This window comes from Dermacentor albipictus, chromosome 5 (genome assembly GCF_038994185.2).
Source record: "Dermacentor albipictus isolate Rhodes 1998 colony chromosome 5, USDA_Dalb.pri_finalv2, whole genome shotgun sequence".
Taxonomy (NCBI): Eukaryota; Metazoa; Arthropoda; class Arachnida; order Ixodida; family Ixodidae; genus Dermacentor; species Dermacentor albipictus.
In genome coordinates, this window is record NC_091825.1 from 99,092,088 (window position 1) to 99,111,290 (window position 19,203).

The 19,203-nt window shown below is 42.4% G+C and overlaps 1 long non-coding RNA gene across 1 annotated transcript; it reads right to left on the reverse strand.

Annotated features, from left to right (window-relative positions):
- Positions 1 to 14,341: 14,341 nt before the first annotated feature.
- LOC139060558 (uncharacterized) lies at positions 14,342 to 18,993 on the reverse strand. Its single transcript, XR_011514921.1, has 4 exons — positions 18,863 to 18,993; positions 17,297 to 17,355; positions 15,803 to 15,884; positions 14,342 to 14,856 (listed from the first exon to the last, which is right to left on the reverse strand). It is a non-coding gene; the product is annotated as an uncharacterized lncRNA (long non-coding RNA).
- Positions 18,994 to 19,203: the final 210 nt, after the last annotated feature.

Here is a 19,203-nt window from a genome sequence, read left to right on the forward strand (position 1 = left end):
TGCAATTCATTATTGACTATTGCGGTTAAACGACCAAAGTACCATAGTTGCCTCTATAAATTTAGCAGATAAAGATAGCCCGGGTCATAGATTCTTTCATATGAACGCTACTTACGTTACAAATGCGATCTCGAACTCGGCGAGGAATCCCGTTTCCTGGTAATCTCTGTCCATTCACGACTGCCACTGCAGGTGAAGAATAAGCACAACTTTTTTTAATTGTATGTGCAAATTATGTTCATGTAGCAAGAATAACAATATGCACGAGAGCCAATTTCTGAGCCTGCATTAAGAGAAACAGAATAGTCAGGCATGTATAATTCCCATGCTTCACCCATTCCTATAGTATGATCAAATAATATGCACAAATCAAAACGTTGCTGGAGATTTTATGTTTCTCCAATCCAGCGTCAACCCACATTCGAGGCGCAAGCGCAAGCATTTATGTCAGATATCGCACGCACCAAAAAGATATCGACGCAAGTCTCCTTCGTCTTCTGGTAGCAATGGGGGTCGGTACCCGAACAAATGAAAGTCTGTAGGCACAAATGTAATCGGGAAATAAACTCTTAACCATAAGCATCAGTTCAGAAATCTTAAGTGTTCCAATTGCTTTTCGAATCGGGAGTTACTATCTTAAACAAGGACTTATTCGTGCCAACCTTCAGCAAAAGCCTATTCATTGTCATTATTGTTTCCTCTTCTTAATGAAAGGCACTTTGGGAGCTCACTCCTACCCTCGTCCTAAGCTGATGATTCCGTTTTCTTGCTACTTATTTTAATGCGGCAGCACTGAAAGCAAGGAGGTAATACTAATTCGCAAATAAAATTATTTGGTGTAAAGCACCCTCAGCAGCTGAAAACATTCGCAATTCAAGGTGCGGTGCGTATACTATTGAACTTTTGAGTAAATTTTGCGTTTTCAGCTTTCAGGGGCATTTTTAACTAGGATAAAAAGGCTGATGAACTTCGTGATCACTCAATAACTATGTTGCCAAGAGGTTCATGTTGTTCATTTCTGCGTAAAAAGGACTATATTAAGATGCTTTCTATCCAAGTACATGTGCACTGTGCTTTCCTTATTTTTCGACAAGAGCCTCTTGCATCGTTTGCAAATTGCTGCATCCCACGGTACGTGAAACGCTGTTGTTGCAATAAAACAAAACGTCCGAAATATCTTTCGACTCACCAGCAGCAATCAGAAGCACCGTCAGCACGAGAGCAAAGTTCTTCATAGTGGAGTTCGCCGCTGGTGATCTGCTGTCACCACACAGCGTCCTTTTATGTCGACACATCTGAGAGACGCGTCCTCCATCTGGGGAGGCACTCGTGCGAAGCCTCAGCTGCCCGAAAAGTATGTAAACAAGTGTCGCCACCTCTGTGAGGGTTGTCTATTCAGCCTGTTCTACGAAGCCACTCCGCCGTGGTGGTAACACACTGTCTTAACACTTTCGTGACCACACCTATTCCCGTCGACAGTATGTTCTCGATGGTACAAGTTCGAATTTTGGTGCCTCTCCGAGCGCTTAGGACAGCTAGCGCCATCGAACAAGTTAAAGAGAGACTATTTTATCAGGTTCAGATTTGTGTTTCTCTTTTCCACCGTGTAGGGATTTTTAAAGCGCCTGCATGGTCGGGGTGACGAGCGCTCGTTGCCTTCGAGATGGCATTTACGTCGTGCGCATCCGCTCCATGGAAACGGTGAGTTTCGACGGATTCCGACGCATCTGGGCTCGAATTTGTGGATGTTCACAGCACCACAAACTCGGAAGACGACTTCGATTCGTCTGACTTCAGTTCGGACGACGACAGTGCAGCAAACTGCCGCGGAACATCGACAGGTATCCGCCGGTGAGTTTTGCTTTCTTCTCGGGCCATGTCCGCATCGTAAGGATTTCCACCGTGTTCTAAGGGTTGCAGTTCCTATCTGCAGGGTGTCAATGTCATTCAGACAGGACCATTTGCCGGCGGCCACGCAGAGAGTGGAGTTTTGTATATGAAGACCGCCGGGAGTGGACCTTGGAATCGCGCTCCGGAGTGCTGCGCGGCGGTTCGTAAGAGCCGTCAATTTCTTGTTGTTTTTCGCCGCCGAAATCATCAGGGATATATGCAACAACACAAATAAGTATGCGTGGATGCATATTTTCGAGAAGCCCACGTACAGCGAGAGATAGATAGCGGAAGGAAGTCACTCAAGAGGAGATGCTCAAGTTCATCAGACTTCTCGTATACATGGGAATCGTGCAAGTCCCATGGTTGCATTGTTATTGGAGCACATGCAGATTATTCTCCGGGCTTCTTCTGCCTACAGTGATGCCAAGGAAATGGTTCAAGGCGTTGCTTGCCTTCCTGAGGGTGTCTGATCCAGGGAAGACGACCATCGCATCCCATGGCAAGCTTCACCGCATATCCTCTCTGCTTCAGCACATGAACGATTCTTCCACGTTATTTTTTCAACCGCGTCGGAACCTCTCCGTCGGGGAGAAAATGGTGAAATCAAAAGGTCGGTCTGGAATTCGCCAGTGCATGAGGGATAAAGTGTTACAAATTATGGGTTTTGGCAGATTCAGAAACGGGGTACACTGTTCAGTTCAGCGTCTACACGGGAAAGCGCGAAGAGCCTAGCGTGCAAGGTTTGGCATTCGATGTTGTGACGCGGCTGTGCAAAAATTATCTTGATCAGGGTTGCATCATTTCTTTGGCCAATTCCTACACTTCCACATCTTTGTTTGTTCATTTACTGGAGCGCAAGACACTTCCATGTGGGATAATGTGGAAAGATCGGCGTGGCTTTCTAAGTGAACTCAAAGGCACACAGTGGGAAAAGAAGGCGAAAAGCGAAAAGAGAAGGCAGAGTTCGATGGCTGCGGGAGCAGGTTGTTTTGTACTTGCAATGGAAAGACAGGCGGGTTGTGAATATGTCTACCGCGCAGACAGCGAATAAACTCGTCCTTACAAAGCGAAGAAAGAAAGTTGGGAATATGAGGACAGAAGTGTCCTTGAAGAAGCCGGTGCTGATCAAGAAATACAATGTGGGCATGCTTGGAGTGGATAAATCTGACCAGCTCATCGGATCCTACAACATTCTTATGAAGTCCGTGCGTTGGTGGAAGACACTGTTTTTCCACTGTGTCGATATAGCTGTAGTAAATAGCTTTATGATGTTTGACGAGCATCATCAGCAGCATCCAGAAGTCCCAGAATTATCGCGAAGTTTGCACTTCAACCAGTTTGCCTTCAGGTTAGAACTAATCGACCAGCTGCTCGGATATGATGAGCCACATTTTGCGGACCCCCCAGTTGCGCCTGTTGTTCCCTCTCGGAGCGCACCTTAGGTTCAACAGCATCAAATACAAAAAAATGGAAAGATATAGAAAGTGTAAACTGTGCTATGAAGAAAGAAAAGTTCCGCAGAAAACAAATCTGCGAAACATGCAGCTAACTTCTGTTTGACTTCATCGAGAAACTGCTTCGCACGCGTTGGCACGATAGACGACACTAGGTCTAATGTTTTCTTGTGTACCTGAAGAACTTTTGTAGATACAGAGCTAATATTTGCAGGCTGATTTCATATGGCCCTTTTATTGAAAATGTATATTTCGATTTTTTTATATTTTTTTGTGAAAAGCAGCATTGATGTTTTTATCGATCTTTCTCATTTTTGTTGCCATTTTTTCGTTTTGCTTAATATTTTCGTACTATTATTAATAAAAATGTTGTTTGAAATTAATACCGTTGGAAAGATAATTTCCTCTTCTACAATTTGTTATTATACACTTCAACATGAATTATTTCCTGTGGCAGGAAAAAAAATAATTACCAGACTACCCTAAAACTACCGATTTTCCCGCAGTCACGAAAGTGTTAATGGGAAAATCCCATGTTTATGTGTAGGAATGAAGAGCGCGTACGGAAGCTGTAAATTACAAAATTATCGGCAAAATGGCACGTCACTGTGCGAAGCACAAGACGCGAACGGCATCCTATGACACGTGCACAGCTGTTGGATGGACGATGAACCTTGTGCGTTTTCATCGACCGGCCATGATACGTGGTACTGGTAAACTATAAAGGTTTCGTGTATCGACAGTATGCTAAAGGAATTGAGCGTCCCTTCCTTATGATTAACATTGCTGTGTTGCCACTATACCAAGATGCGAAAACCGTTTCTTACACATGGGCCCATTCTGTGCATTTCTGGCTTTGTCAGTAATCAGAATCAGAATCAGAATCGGTTTTTATTGAGATCATTAGAATGATTACAAGTTGTTAATATTCAGGAGGAGGTCCCGGAGTCAAAGACTGCAATGGGACCTCCTTTACAAAGTAAACGTAATAAAACAAAAGTACAGCAGTTTTCAACACATTGTTAAAAAATTACAGGTTTTAGTATGAATACCATGATGAATACCTACTCTACTACTTCGTATTTTTCCTTAGAATGCAATTAATGTGGTGCTAAAATGGTGCACGATGGGAAGTCTGCAAGCAGCATAATAATGTTATGTGCGCCATTCAAGGAAAACTTTGAACACTAAGCTTCTGTTCGAAAGTTTTCAGGTAAAACGGTATCCGTATTGGGTGGGATTACTTGCAGATTGTCATTATTTCTAAAACACTCAATTGGATGGTCAGCTCTTGCAATCATAAACTCCGTTGTTATTGTTGAAAGCAATAAGTCTGGCAGCAGAGGTGATGACTGGGTGAGGTGTTCGTCTGCTGCACTTCAAAAAAAAAAAGGAAGTACAGTTGATGTTTCCATAGGCAGCCTGTGATACACGCTTGTGCTGGGTTGCACTGCTTTTCCTTTTTTCTGTCCTTGATGCCGGGCAATGATTTCAATTACGTGCAATAAGCTTTCACATTTTAGTAGCTCCGTGTCCCTATCTTTCTGTCATCCTGCATGTACATAAATATTATGCATGCCAAACAACCATCTTCCCTGTTGAACAGAATTAAGCGGAGTATTATTAACTGCTCACATTTAAGGGCTACTTCAGTGCAGCACTTAAAAACAAATAAGGAAATTCATTGCATGCAGCATGTTCGGACATTTGTCAAACAAGCTGTTATTACTCTTGACTATACAGAGCAGAGGTACTAACTGTTAACAAGTATGTTACTCCCTAAGGCAAACTTACACGGCCTCACAGCGGTTGAATATAAAAAAGTTCAGTCTTCTCTCAACCACTTTAACCTCCAAATAATTCTATATTCTAGCGTTGACATCGCAAAAAAAGGTCAATTGTATTTCAGACCAAAAAAATGGCTGTGGCTTAGCTAAGGTTAAGCCCAGGATGCGAAGCATACTAGCCTCTATTTTAGTTGTTGAACCACTGTTTAGCCTGGTGAACTGCTGTTGCTTGGCTATATTTGGTTCCGCTAGACGAAGAAACAACTCATGCGTTACTCTGCTTCGCGTTCAAGAGTGGAACGCGACAGCGTTCCTGTCGACCCGCCAGCGACTACGCGCCCCGCATTGGACGCGGTGAGCGTCGAGCAACGCAGCGTGCGGCGCGGCATCAAAATGTGCGCCTGAGCAAGCGACGCACGCCTGAGCCTTAGAAACAGCTCGTTTCTAAGGCAACACCGCATTCACTAGAGGCGCTTTTGTACCGCTTTGAAGCATCGTACTCATGGCTCAGAACTTGTTCCTCCCTGTCAAGAAAGGTGGGCTTGGTCTAGCTCATTTGTTTCTGCGACAAGTCGTGTCACGTTTTGTGTTTTTACGGGATCAAAACGATCCGTTTCTCCGAACAGTGATACAGGTACGGCTGTGTAGACAAATTCCAGGATTCATTGTTTCGACTGTTCACAACATGCCAGGAGCTGTGACTGGTTACCTGCGTGAAGTGGCATGGTCATATAGGATGTTGAATGTACGTTTTTCACAGCTATACCTGTCAACCGTTACAAGGAAAAAACTATACAGAGATCTCGTGGACACGATGTTCCCTGCACCTTTGTACCGTCTTCCACACCGTGGAGGCCCAGGACAAGATGTCCTAAAGAGAGTGAAAAAAAATGCCAATACGGCCGTCAGCTAAATCTTTCTTCTTCAAATTACACACAAACACGCTTCCCGTTAAGACCTGGCTTCATGAAAAGGGTATATTCATCCCCTGGACCACCGACTGCTTATTATGCAAAAAACCGGAAACAATAGAACATGCATTCCTAGACTGCTGGGACGCCATCTTTCACTGGGATGTTCTGCAGAGAACATTGAAAAAACACTTACCCTTAGACCCATATGGAATACGCTTCTTACCGATTGATAACACCGAGGATGTCTCGTATGACCTTATTATGGTCCTGAGCCTCCACGCAATGTGGAAAACTAGACTGCAATTCCAAAACGGAGACATTGTTGCTCGACCGACTCGGGAAAATTTCATTGAGAGTGTTGTGTGTGTGAGAGATGGTTTCAAAGCGCTGCCTGATCCACAGCAATGGATCTCTGTATTTGATGAATTAGCGATGTTGAAAAGATTTTAGTACCGTGTTGACCAAAGTGTGGCTCACACGTTCTACCCTTGGTAAACCATGATTTAGAACGTCGAAGTCGGCAATAAAGAAAAAAAAAACTCGTGGCTCAGTGGTAGCGTCTCCGCCTCACACTCCGGAGACCCTGGTTCGATTCCCACCCAGCCCATCTTGCGAGAGTTGAGCGACGCCGCGAGCGACGCCGCGAGTTGGAGCCCCGTTTCTCCTCTGTCGTGACGTCACGGTGTCACGTGGTATGGCATGGGGTCAAAGGTCATTGAAGGCGACACCGCCGCGCCTGAGGAGCTGGGTTGAGCTCTCGTAATATGCTTCGCATAAAAAAAAAGTATCATGGAGATTTCGGAGCTCAACAAAAAAGAGCACAGTATATGTGATATTTCAAATGCTGCAAGTCACTGTAAGTTCCGACGGCAAATCGCTTTTGATTGCAGTTCTTTAGCTTTCACCCATACCATATGACGGATACCTCCCTCCGTCAAACTGTGACGGACAGCGACAGCATAGACGCTCCTGAAAGAAGACTAGTGTCATGCAGTCTAAAATTTCATTGTGTCCAGCCCTTCTTGGAGTTTCAGCTCACTGCCAGGCTAAACACTGTGACTTTATGCCAGTTCGAGCTTAGTCTATCTTACCAAATTGTCGTTCCTTCCAAACTTGTCCAGCTTGATCCTCGAAATACGTTCCCGCGTACCTTCGTTCTGAATGCCTGGTCAATTAGGAGGCAGCAGCAAAAGATGATGACACTAACGAACTTAGATTTCAGAATGGTCTCCACTTCTCTATTCTATAACATTACTTCTTTGAAGGACCATTACGCACAAAACGAGGAATATATATTAGAGCAACTGCTGCTGCTGTACGTCCAATCATAGTACAAACGAATGTGCAACAAGGGAAAACCTAGGTAATCGGTGCTATATTTATATCAAATCCATTTAAAGGTGCACTGCAGACGTGTTTTGTGCATCAGTGCTGGCGGGTGTCACCTGCATTCTCTATTTCTCATGATGCATACAACACGTCGATACATTTTCAATTTTCTCCAACATAATCTCACTTGAACGTTCTGTCGAAAACGTGTTTTAAGGACGAAAAACCGTCATCTTAAGCATCTATCAAAAGTTTCAATGCAGCGCCCAGGTCAGTTACGTGTTTTGTAAACTATAAAGGCCATCTTGTGTAGCAATAAGGCAACATCGGATACGTACCAAGCATGCAGAACCTTCCGTCTCTGTTGTCTTGTATAGCTGAATATGGTACGGCATACTCGGAACGCCATCCTTAAGCCTCTGAGGTCGTACGTGGACTGTCTTTCTAACTACATCCACCAGCGTAGATAAGCCTTAAGATAGCGTAAAGTTCTGAGTCACCTGTAGCTTCGGCTTAATTTTTGTACCTAAACATGAAAAAAACTGTAGCTAAACTGCGTAGTCACTGCGGAAGACAATTTGTTGACGAGATATCTGGGTTTAGTTTCTTCTTTTCAATATCGACCCTTGCAGAATTCCGTTGTGAGGTTTCATTGCTGAAGCATGAATTGCGATTTACGATTTGTTGGCGAAGGGCATTCTTCAAGTGTGCTGCCCACGCTCAGATGCCTGTAAATAATAAAAAAAGGAATTCCTTCACAACCACAAAACGTGTTATTAATGCATAAAATAGACTAGGCACGTACATTGTCACTTCACTTACCTTGCGGTCTGTCTTCAGGCTGCTGAAAGTACCGCACAACTAAAGAGTACTTTGTTCTCGCTTTTTTAATAGTTTCGTGTTCACCTAGACTCATACGCTGATCATGTTATAACGACCGTTAACATGGAGAATAAAGTTTTATTTACATCTTTGGGATGATCGACTGGGGCCTCTCATAGGTTTTTCAAAGCTATACGCAAATATAGTTCTTTTTTTTAGCTCCTGCTGTGGTCTTTGGCTTAGTAAGCGCTTACCTTGAATGGTTAGACTGTGCGAACCAGTCCAAAAAAGACGGGGTTTCAGTTCAGTGCATTCTATCTGACGTTACTATAGAAAACAAAATATTTACTTTCTTTTATGTATTGGCTTTCACGATTGCTGAGAAGGGGCACCTCAACAAACCGAAAACTCAAGAGAGACTACGTACAGCAGTTTTTTAGTTTGCGCGACTTCATGGACGTAGGCGTGGTGTTTAAATGAGAAGATGCTACGCTACTGCGAAGAGTTATCATTGAATAAACGCGCCTGCCCGTGCGACTATCTAAGATTAGGCCCTCGATTATCGAACACTGTCACGCCTGCAACGAGATAGGATAGTGGGAACTTTTATACTCCAGACCGCAGAACGACATGACTTTACTGCCGAGATAGAAGAGTATCTTCCACCACATGCGCTAGTAATGTTACGTTTCTGGATAACCTCAGGGTCGTCGAACGCATGCGCCTTCCATCTGCGGTAATGCGTAATATTGTTTTACAGAATCTTTGCATAATCGATTCTTTGTCTGCATAGACGCTCCGGTTACACAATTTAATTTTTTTTTGCGTCGATTCAAAACGATGTGTAGTGGTGTAGTAGTAACCTTACGCCTTTAACGAACCCTAATCTGGTGACCTGTGTGTGGTTGCTGTGCTTCGATCATTACTGCAATTCTGGTTGGGCGCCAGATACGATGACCTTAGTCCGATTCTTCACCAAACTTCGATGTCTGACTTCCTTGAGAAATTAAAAAATTACGCACGCTTTTGTATTAAAAATTTCAAAGGAGTTTTTGTTGATTAATCTTATTTGTTTTCATTTGGAAATTTATTTACTTAAACATTCACATCCCTACATAAAAATGGGTTGGAGTGCATACGGCCGGCATTACCAAATTATGGATGGGATCTTGCCACTGTCCTTGAAGAGAAAAGTCTACAATCATTGCACTCTTATCGGTGCTAACATATGGGGCAGAAACTTGAAGGTTAAAAAAGAAGGTCGAGAACAAGTTAAGGAAAGTGCATAGATATATCGAACGAAAAAATGCTAAGAGTAGCGTCAAGAGACAGGAAGAGAGCGGTTTGGATCAGAAATGAAACGGAGATAGCCGATATTCTAGGTGGCATTAGGCGAATAAAATGGAGATGCGTTGGCCATGTAATGCGTAGGGCAGACAACAGGGGGACCATGAGAGTTATAGATTGGATACCAAGGGAAGGGAAGCGCAATCGAGTAGGGCGGAAAATTAGCCAGGGGGTGATGACATTAAGAAATTTGCAGGCGCAAGTTGGAATCAGCTTGCGCAAGACAGGGCTAACTGGAGATTGTTGGGAGATGTCTTCGTCATAATAATAGGCTGTTGATGATAATGATGATGATGATGATGATGATATTTGAGGCTTGGAATCTTCAATGGCGGCCTTAATGTCCAACCACATCGAGCGCATTTCTAATGTATTCCTCGCGGGCTGTACATTTTTGGCCCTTCAATTCTACCCTGCACAATAAACACTCTATTTTCAATTTCTTCATGCATACAAACAGAGCCACCGCTCCGATTCCTAAATACAACAAACATAAAAAGGCCTTTTTTTTACTCTAACGTCATCACACAAGGAGAATTGGTGCAAAACGGACTACAGCAGGTGGAAAATACGTTTAATACGTTCTTACATACAAGCTTGGTAACCGACTAGCGAATAAAACTTTAAGTTAATCGAATAGATCCCTGAATATTGGAACTCTCTTGTAAGCTATCTAATGACCTCGACAGAATCGTGCATGTAAGAGCTGTTGTTACTTTCAAAGCACATAGTGCATGTCCGTTAGCGGCGCAATGTTGTGATAACATGGAACGCGTATCAGGTGATGGCTACGTTATCACTATTTCACTAGCAGCTTGAATGCAGTTGAAGAGATATCTGTGAAAGTCGTCACTTTTAATTAACGCCGTAAAATACTATGTTTTTTTTGTATAATAAGGTGTGAACTTGTTATCTACAAGAAAAATTCTACCACTAACAACTTACCGCATATCATAAGGCATTATGCAGAAAAGGATTAAAAAAATAGGTTGCTTGCGTGAGTGTTACGCAACTGGTAGCTCTTCACGCTTTACTTTAAGAAGAAAGACGGGGTTCATTAGAGTTTTCATTTCGTTGCCATATTATTTTAACGCCCAATGTCCATGAAATATTGGGGTTGTCGCGAGGTTTAGTTTTCCTTTTGTTTATCGGCACATTGTTCCGTCACTGAGACAGCATGATAACATTGCTTGGTGCAACACTTCGTTGCATTGCACTGGGCTAGGGAAACGAAACTCGGAGCTGCTTTAGTATAGGCGCACAATATAGTTAAGTGCGGATGTTCTACTAAATTCGCATATGCTGGTTTTGACACGTTTTCTTAGTTCTGGGACAGATTTTGCTGCATGCAAGAAAGTCTTTTTTTCTTGAAAGCGCGAGAAAAACAAGGTTTCTGACTGAAATACCACACTTGTTTTCTTGCTCGTTTTATGAAACCGTTCACCTAACAAAATGCGGGAGCTTACCTACTGTTAGCAGAACCACAACGAAGATCACTGTACCCTTCATGACTACGCTTCCGTGAGACCAAGCATGATTGTCTAACGCGTGAAACGCCGAATTTTATTCGGTACACCGGACGATGGAGTGATGGTGTCAACGCTGTCCGCTTGAGAATATCTGCAGCAATCGGCTGCTCTGAAATGACAGTGTTTAGTGCAATGACCAAGTAGGTAATTCTTTTCCTTGTGTCGCTTCATGCTTCCATATCGCAAATGAAGCGTCTCTCCCGCATTGCAATTGGCGTATGCGGGATTTTCCACGGGCTTCTTACGTGACGTCTAGGCATCAGGCCGCACGGACGCATGCAGTCGGTGCGCTGTTGTCGATGCCTTTGACCCTTACTTTGCAAGAGCAAGCGTGCATACTTCCACGTTAAAAACATAACTTGAAGCACGCGTCCACCACAAATACTGATCAATGGCAGCTTCTTATTTCAGGATGTATCGCACTGATGTTGCGGCATGTGTGTGAGCTCTTCTTTCTGTCCTTCATGAAACGCTGACAAAAATTATTCGATTATTTTTCGTCGCTTCAAACTTTAACGTGTGGGTAAAGCTTCTCAGCTAGGCTGTCTCTGTATATGAGACATCCTGCCCAATTTTTTTCTTCTCTGTTTGCATGTGCCGATAGCACGGTAACTTTCAAGGGCTAAGTTGTCTTCCCTATTTTATTAAAAGAAGCATATATTAGCTAACTGAATAAATCGAACAAAATACGGTTTTTCACTTATATGGCTGTAAAGTTGGCGTATTGTAGACATGGCCTCACCGCAAAGGCCTTTGTCCTCATTGAGATTGATCCTCCTACACGTTCAAACTTCTAATTATTTCCGAGGCTTTCGTTTTCAGAAACCCGTGTGGATTTTCTTCGCGCCTACATGGAGGGCGTGCGTGTAGCGTGTCCGTGTGTGTTCGGGGGAAGGGGGGGGAGGGGGGGGAGGGGGGGAGTTGCGCAGGGAGTGACCACCATGGAGATTACAATTTTCCTTTTAATACAGAATACCCAGATATACTTTAACATGCAATACATGACAAACCTATGTGGAACACCATTATAATTTGTAGCTAATAGAGACGCATATTAACTTTTAACATTCTCTACACAAATTGGCATGAATTCCGCACTCACAACTTTAATATTAAACGTTGCAGCATTTGCTCTGAAGCAGATAGCTATAACTACATCAAAAGAAACGAGTATATATTATTCTCAGCTTGCGATTTTCACATCACAATTGCCTTTGCATAAAATGGGCGTTGACCCTCTCTTTAATGGCCGACACGTGAGGTTACCATCAATAGACTAGCGAATTTATTTCACGGATTGAACGTATTAGCAAAACGGCAGAGCTAGTCATGTGTCAAAAAAAGCGTTAACTAAAGAAGGTTCGCTGTATCACTACGGTTCGTGGTAAGCCGCAGGTTTACATTGTAACGGAGCTGCAAAAATAAAGCAATTTTCTTGTAACATTGATAGCCATACTAAACTTCAAAGAAGAAGCATTCAGCGCTTGTACACCTGACGGACCCACTAAGTTTATTTCCCTTTATTTGCAAGTTCATACACATTGCGCCGATAATAGCCAGTGCAAACACGCAATCCTCTAATCTTTCCGCTAGATGGATGAAATGTTTTTAAGCCCTTTGGGCATGCATCCGTCCTCACAAACACATTTGTAGCGTCACCTGCGTTCTTGTAACCGCAAGATAGTCTATTCTCTTATAGTGGACGAAACTTCGCTTATATAGGTCTTGGTATTACATGACATGTTGTGACAACAAATAACTTCGTTATCGTGACATGATGAGAGTCTGGCGATTGAGGTTTCTGTTGTATTCGGGGTGGTTAGCGGTAGGTGTAGACACGTTAGGTGGAGACACCCACATACGCGCGCGCGCATGTATGCACATGCGTGTGTTGTTTACGCAAAAAAAGTAACCAGAGTTATCGTATGTTCATACGTCTAAGAGGACATATTCGTTTCCCTCGACCGATAAAGTACTATGAGTAAGGCTTCGTCCTTTCTTTGTCTGCTTTCCCGAGTTTCTCATGGCTGCCGTATGCTGCTGCGTTAGTCAGTATCTCGGTCGAAATGTTTGCGGATATGTATGCGAAGGATGCATGTGCACCGAATGCAATAGCACCAGCGAGCGGGCTTGTGTGACCCTTCTACCCGCACGGGCAAATTAGCGCGAGTAAGCAAATCATTTTGCAAGACAAAAAGAAAGAAATTCATGCATTAAGTCTCAACAAATAATGTCGCATCGCAGTGACTTCTTAAGAGCACTGACATGTTACTGGAAGGACTTAATATAGATGCAAAGGACACTTTCATTTACTTGATTTTCATTGATTTTACTGATTCTGTTCGTGCCATTCGGATTGTGCCCACTCTTGGCCAATCGTTCAGAATGGGGATGTGCCAACGGGACGCAAGAAGTGCAGAATTTAAAAAAAAACGTAGTTAGATATGTGAGTGCTTCTCTGTGCGTACACCTGCAGTCACCATATTTTCCTCAGTGAGCGTCATGCATAGTCTTCGTCCCCGTGACACTGCTGCGTAAGCGTCTCATACGGTGCATCCAGCTGATTTGGTGTCTTAATTTTGGCATGGCTGTTAAGCGGCTTAATGCGTGAAAATGATAATTGCGTGTGTATAAATTTACTAAGGTTTGTGGTGAACAAAAATAAAAATGGCCGGAGGTGGAGCGCTGCATAGGATGAAAGGAAGCACAATTGTACCTTCCGTTCTTAATTGCACAAAATTTAATTACCCGCTTAGCTTCGCATCCAGCATGTGTGCTCAACCTGCACAATATTTTTCTCCACGCCATTTATTTATTTATTTATTTATTTATTTATTTATTTATTTATTTATTTATTTATTTATTTATTTATTTATTTGAAATCCTATGTTTTTTAGAGCGCCCACAATTACTGCAAACAATGCTGAATAGGTAAACAGCAACTTTTCATTAATTTACTCTCAATCACCAATGTGACGTGCTACCTCTATCTGACGTACCTGATGAAGGTCCCTGCAGAACTGCAGCGTTACATCGTGTTTACCTTCATGATCATGCAGAGACAGCACGGCCGTGTACTTCAAATCAATCTGTTAATTTCTTATTTTAGATTTTGTTTTCTTGCATCCCCTGTACAAGCACAGCATTCAGGGCATACAATAATGAAACAAAATAATATTGTAGTAAACATTGAGGACACATAGCGTAATAAAAAAGCACAATTTATTGAATATGAAATAAATTGGAAGGGGAGGTTATTCCTCTCGCGGATCCTTCGTGCAAATATCCATCTTGTCCTTCCATGTGTCGTCGATGTTACGTGCAGCAGGCTTTAGTCTCATATTGCATTATTTATAGCATGACAACTCAATTATCGTTGCAAGTTTTATATCGTCGCGTGGAACAGACGCTGCGTGTTGTATTGCTTGGTGATCCGAGTATATTTTCATGATACATCATCATATATCCTGAGAAAACATCACACATGAACAGAGGTCACAGTCTGTTACCATATATTCCTTTATTTTGGGGGGAGGGAGGGAGGGAGGGAGGGGAGGGGTCAGTCGGCACAAATGTATTTTTAACGTTAAAGACTTGGTGGTTTCGTGTTATCCAAACACAGAACACCCACAATAACTAGTCAATGTGCTTTGCTCTCACATCCTTTCTAAATAAAATATTTGTTCTTGAACCAGCTGTCGTTCGTCGGCTGCTAAATACGAGACTGTCGTAGCTGGGCTTCGGAGTCTTTTTTTATCTCGGGATTTCTTCCTTCAGACGCCTGAAAGTATATGAGAAAAACGTACGCGATATCGATGTCGGCAGAACAGACACTGTACTTGAAGCAACTTGTAGCAACAGTCAGTATCGCTGAAGTGTTAAGAAGACGTTTTAAGTGTTGGTGCTAGCCGGTCTAAACGTTTCACTAAGACAGAACAATTCCCTTTATTAATTACTTCTCTCCACATTGCGGGTTTCCGCAAAACAATAACGTCAAACCCCTTTAGAGTCATTAAGAACATTTTGAGGCAAACAAACATGCAGAAAATTTTCCGTGCAAAATGACAAACTGGTAGACAGACACACAGCGCCCGTGCTATGCATCTCTGTCCCTCAGGTCGTAATTTTTTCCCGCATGAAAGCTTTTCTTTGTACTGGCTATTAACGCCAACCAATAGAAACGATGATGGCAATCTAACTCGTTGGACCGAGCCGAAGCGGTTTTGCTTCGTTTTGAATGGACAACTTATGGTGCGCTGAAAGCCGTATGCATATATATGTATATATATATATATATATATATATATATATATATATATATATATATATATATAGGCTAATCGGAAGATAGGCATGCAGTTTGCCAGACAGCAATATAAGATTTACAAAAAAAGGACCTGTTTCAATGCACACCTTCACTTTCGACAAATATTACTGCTTCTCGGTTAAGGTAGTCTTGAGCATATAGATTACACTACTACACGAAATGGTGTAATCGTTGTTCCTTCGACGTCGTGCTTTCTACAACGACTTAGTGCAATACGTTTCGTTGCGCATTTTTTGGCGTGTAGCTCTTGCAACTGAACGTAGTAATGGTAGCGATTCCCCGCATTTGCGCTGGCCACTTAGCACTTGCCTGAATCTTTTGCATTGTGTGGCGATCCACGCGCTCTTAAAGTTTCATAGTATGGTATATAGTCCTTCGGCATATTAAGGTTCCCACTCACATCTGAACAACCTTGGGCAGGGTGCCCTGAAGCACCTAATTGGTACCTCGATGCAACGTTGACCAAGCCGGCAGCGTTGTCGCTGCAAAACAGGAAAGACATGAAATAGAAGCTGTCTTGTTGCAACACATACGGCACTAATACATGCGGTTAGAGCCAGCCCATTTTTTGGCAGTGTCGTCCTCATGCATGCCATAATTTAAATTTATTTATTTATTTATTTATTTATTTATTTATTTATTTATTTATTTATTTATTTATTTATTTATTTATTTATTTATTTATTTATTTATTTTCAATACTGCCACTTTACTGCCAGCAGGTGCGAATATTGTTACAATGTAAGCGTTGATACAGCATGTTTTATAGAACGTGTGTATACAAAGTGCAATAATCTAGATACGCTACATGTAGTTACGCTGTACAGTCTGGAAAAATAAAAATCCAGAAAAAAAGACATCGTTTCATGCATTTAATTAGTGAAGTCATGTCTAACGCTAAAAAAAGATGTGATAAACACAATAAATTGTGATACAATAAAACCTCATGAAATGTAAATGCAACACAACTATTTACAACCTACCAGTGCGTAACTTAATACAGTCTAACATAACATAACATAAGTTCGACATGCCTTGAATTTCTAGCGTGCGAGATTAGCCCCATAAGTCTTAAGCACGGCACGTGAATACCGACAATATTGGATCTAGCGAAACTTTCAAGAAGCCCAATTTTTTTCCTGAATAATGTTTACCAGTTTCCCCATTGCAAAACCTTCGATGCGTGGCATGAATCAATGTTTTTGCTGTCAACAGCAGTGAGGCTTCTACGTGCAGGAAGAACTACGATTTACGCGGAAGTAATAATTCCTTCGAAACGGGAAGATGCGCATACTTCATAATTGCATCTATTATTGCATATGGTTTGCTATTACACTGTACCGGCTTCACATAAATTTCGTGAAGCGCTAGGGTAGGACAGGAAACTGTTCTTGTAAACAGACACATTAGTTTGTTTCCACCACATGGCGGCGTAGGGGAAAGTTGGTACGTGAGAACTGGGAACGTGTACTTGCTTATCACCCAGCCCTTATATTTGTGCGGTGCAACTTCCCGAAAACTGTGTAACCGCAAGATCATGGCATTAAGTGCCAACTTCCTTTCGTGGGATTGATAACCCGACCTACAATTCATTTACATGATGTTAGGCTGCTGCAACAGAAGGTATCAGTTTGAACCAGTTCGAGTTAACCACTTCACAGCCGCGTTCGTACTGTCCACGCTCTAGACACAGTATATTGTGTGCTTGTAGCTGGGGGATGGGTAATAGTGAATCTAGAAAATGTCCAAACGTCTGACCACCCATAGAGTTGTCAAACAGAAGCTTTAGAACCGTGACAGCTAACGTATCTAACTTCTTGCTGAATTCTGTCGTAGTTTGGAAACTTGCACGTTTTACTACCATAGTAAACTGCGGTACACTTGGCGCACTTACACCACATTGACGACCGACAACTCGGCGTCCTGGAAACCCCTGAGCGTCCGCCAGCATCACTGTAATGAGTAAGCTTCGATTATTTTCCAGCATTTGGGAACTTTTGAAGCCAAGTTAACGCTGCCGTTCAAGTGAGTCATGACTGTGTGGTCTAAAATTAAAAAAAAAAAGTTTATCGTAAACATATGCCCTGTCTATAAGCTCTATCATTTATTGTTGTGCATAAAAAAGGGCGCGCATGCGGTAACTTTTGTGTCACGCATTTTCTTCAGTTCGAAACAAATCAGAGTGTCAGCATTAAGTTTACTGAAAAAATCTAAAGAGTACGACTTATGTTAAAGCGCCCATAAGCGTGTCTAAAGAAGCAGTACTGTATATATTTATTCATATATTTATATATTTATTTATTTGTTTGTTTGTTTATTTAAGTAGTCCAACCCTGTGTTTCATGCATTAAACAGGAGCAGTTCTTTTTTTTTGTACAGAGTCGGATACAGTGTATTCGAATAAAAAAGCTGAAATTACGAAGGACTGCTCTGGACAATGCAAACTGAGAAATGCGACTGCCATGTCAGGCACGGCACCGAGTACGATAACATAACATACCTTAACGATTTAGGTAAAAAAAGACAAAAGAATGTAAAATGAGAAAAAAAGAAAAGCAGTCTTCGCAAGCAGCCGAAAGCGCATCGACAAGGAACCATCATAGCGAAAAGCATCAAGCAATCGAGAATTCGTGACGTTCTGTATAACGGGCCGCTCAACACATACATGTCAATAAGCATAACAACAAAATCAGATAATGGAGCTTTGGCTAAGCAGACTGTGGGATCAAATATAAACATAGGGAAGGACGCGTACGCTACGATAATGTAATATTAAATTTCTAAAAAGAAAAGAAAAAGCAGTGGAGGTAAGAAAGCTCTCAAATGAGCATCAAGAAAATAACTTAATCAATACTCATTTTAAAAAATGAAAACATTTCACACCTATTAGTAAAATTGCTACAAATGTATTTTTTAGTTGGATGTCATGTTAGTGCCTTTTTATTCCTTTCTTGTAAACAGTACAGAGTGGCGCTTAGGCGTAGTTTTAGAACGAGGTCTACAGCTTTCAAAGCGCAGTAGAGTAGCAAAGGCACATGGTCGTTGACAGCCACTATCAGGACGCATGTATGGTCGCAATACTTCAGGGTCTTCATATGAAGTTACCCTTAAGAAGAGCCAGTGAGTTTATAGTTTTCACTATAAGGACCTTCTTGCATGCTGAATCAATAACGCCGGCGCACATCAAACGCAAAAGCTAAGCCAGCTCAGAAATAATGCCTTATTAGGAAAAACCCATCTCTCTCGTACAGAAACGCATCCACATATAAAAACGAAGAGTTCGTGCTGTTTACGCCAGTATCTTCTCGTGTCACCTGCAAGGTGTGGACTTCTTCCTTTAGTTGCATTGTAATAAATTAGACGCCCTAAAGAGCAATCAACACTAACAAACTGCGAGGGCCGACAACTTGACACGATTATACAACGTGTGTGGCTTTACTGTGGGCGTAGACGGACTCACCTGCCGACAGTAGAACAACGGCGAGAACTATACACAGGTTCTTCATGGTTTATCACAGCTTGTAGCTCCGAGCGAATGGCGAGCTAACGTGCGAGCGCGAGTGATATTTATTGCACGTGCGTGTCGGACGTTCCAACGGCGCGTGCGCGGTACCGTTGAACATCCTGAAGCGATTGGGACACGTATTTGAAAACAGGTAGCGGCAGCGTCCGGGAAAGCCTCCTTGTGTTTACCTTCCGCAAGGGTAGGGCAATCTGCCGAGACAGTGCGTTACCTAAGCGACAGACGAGGACATACTTGCATGCGGAGAAAGTCGGCGCGATGTCACAAGGCTTGTGCAA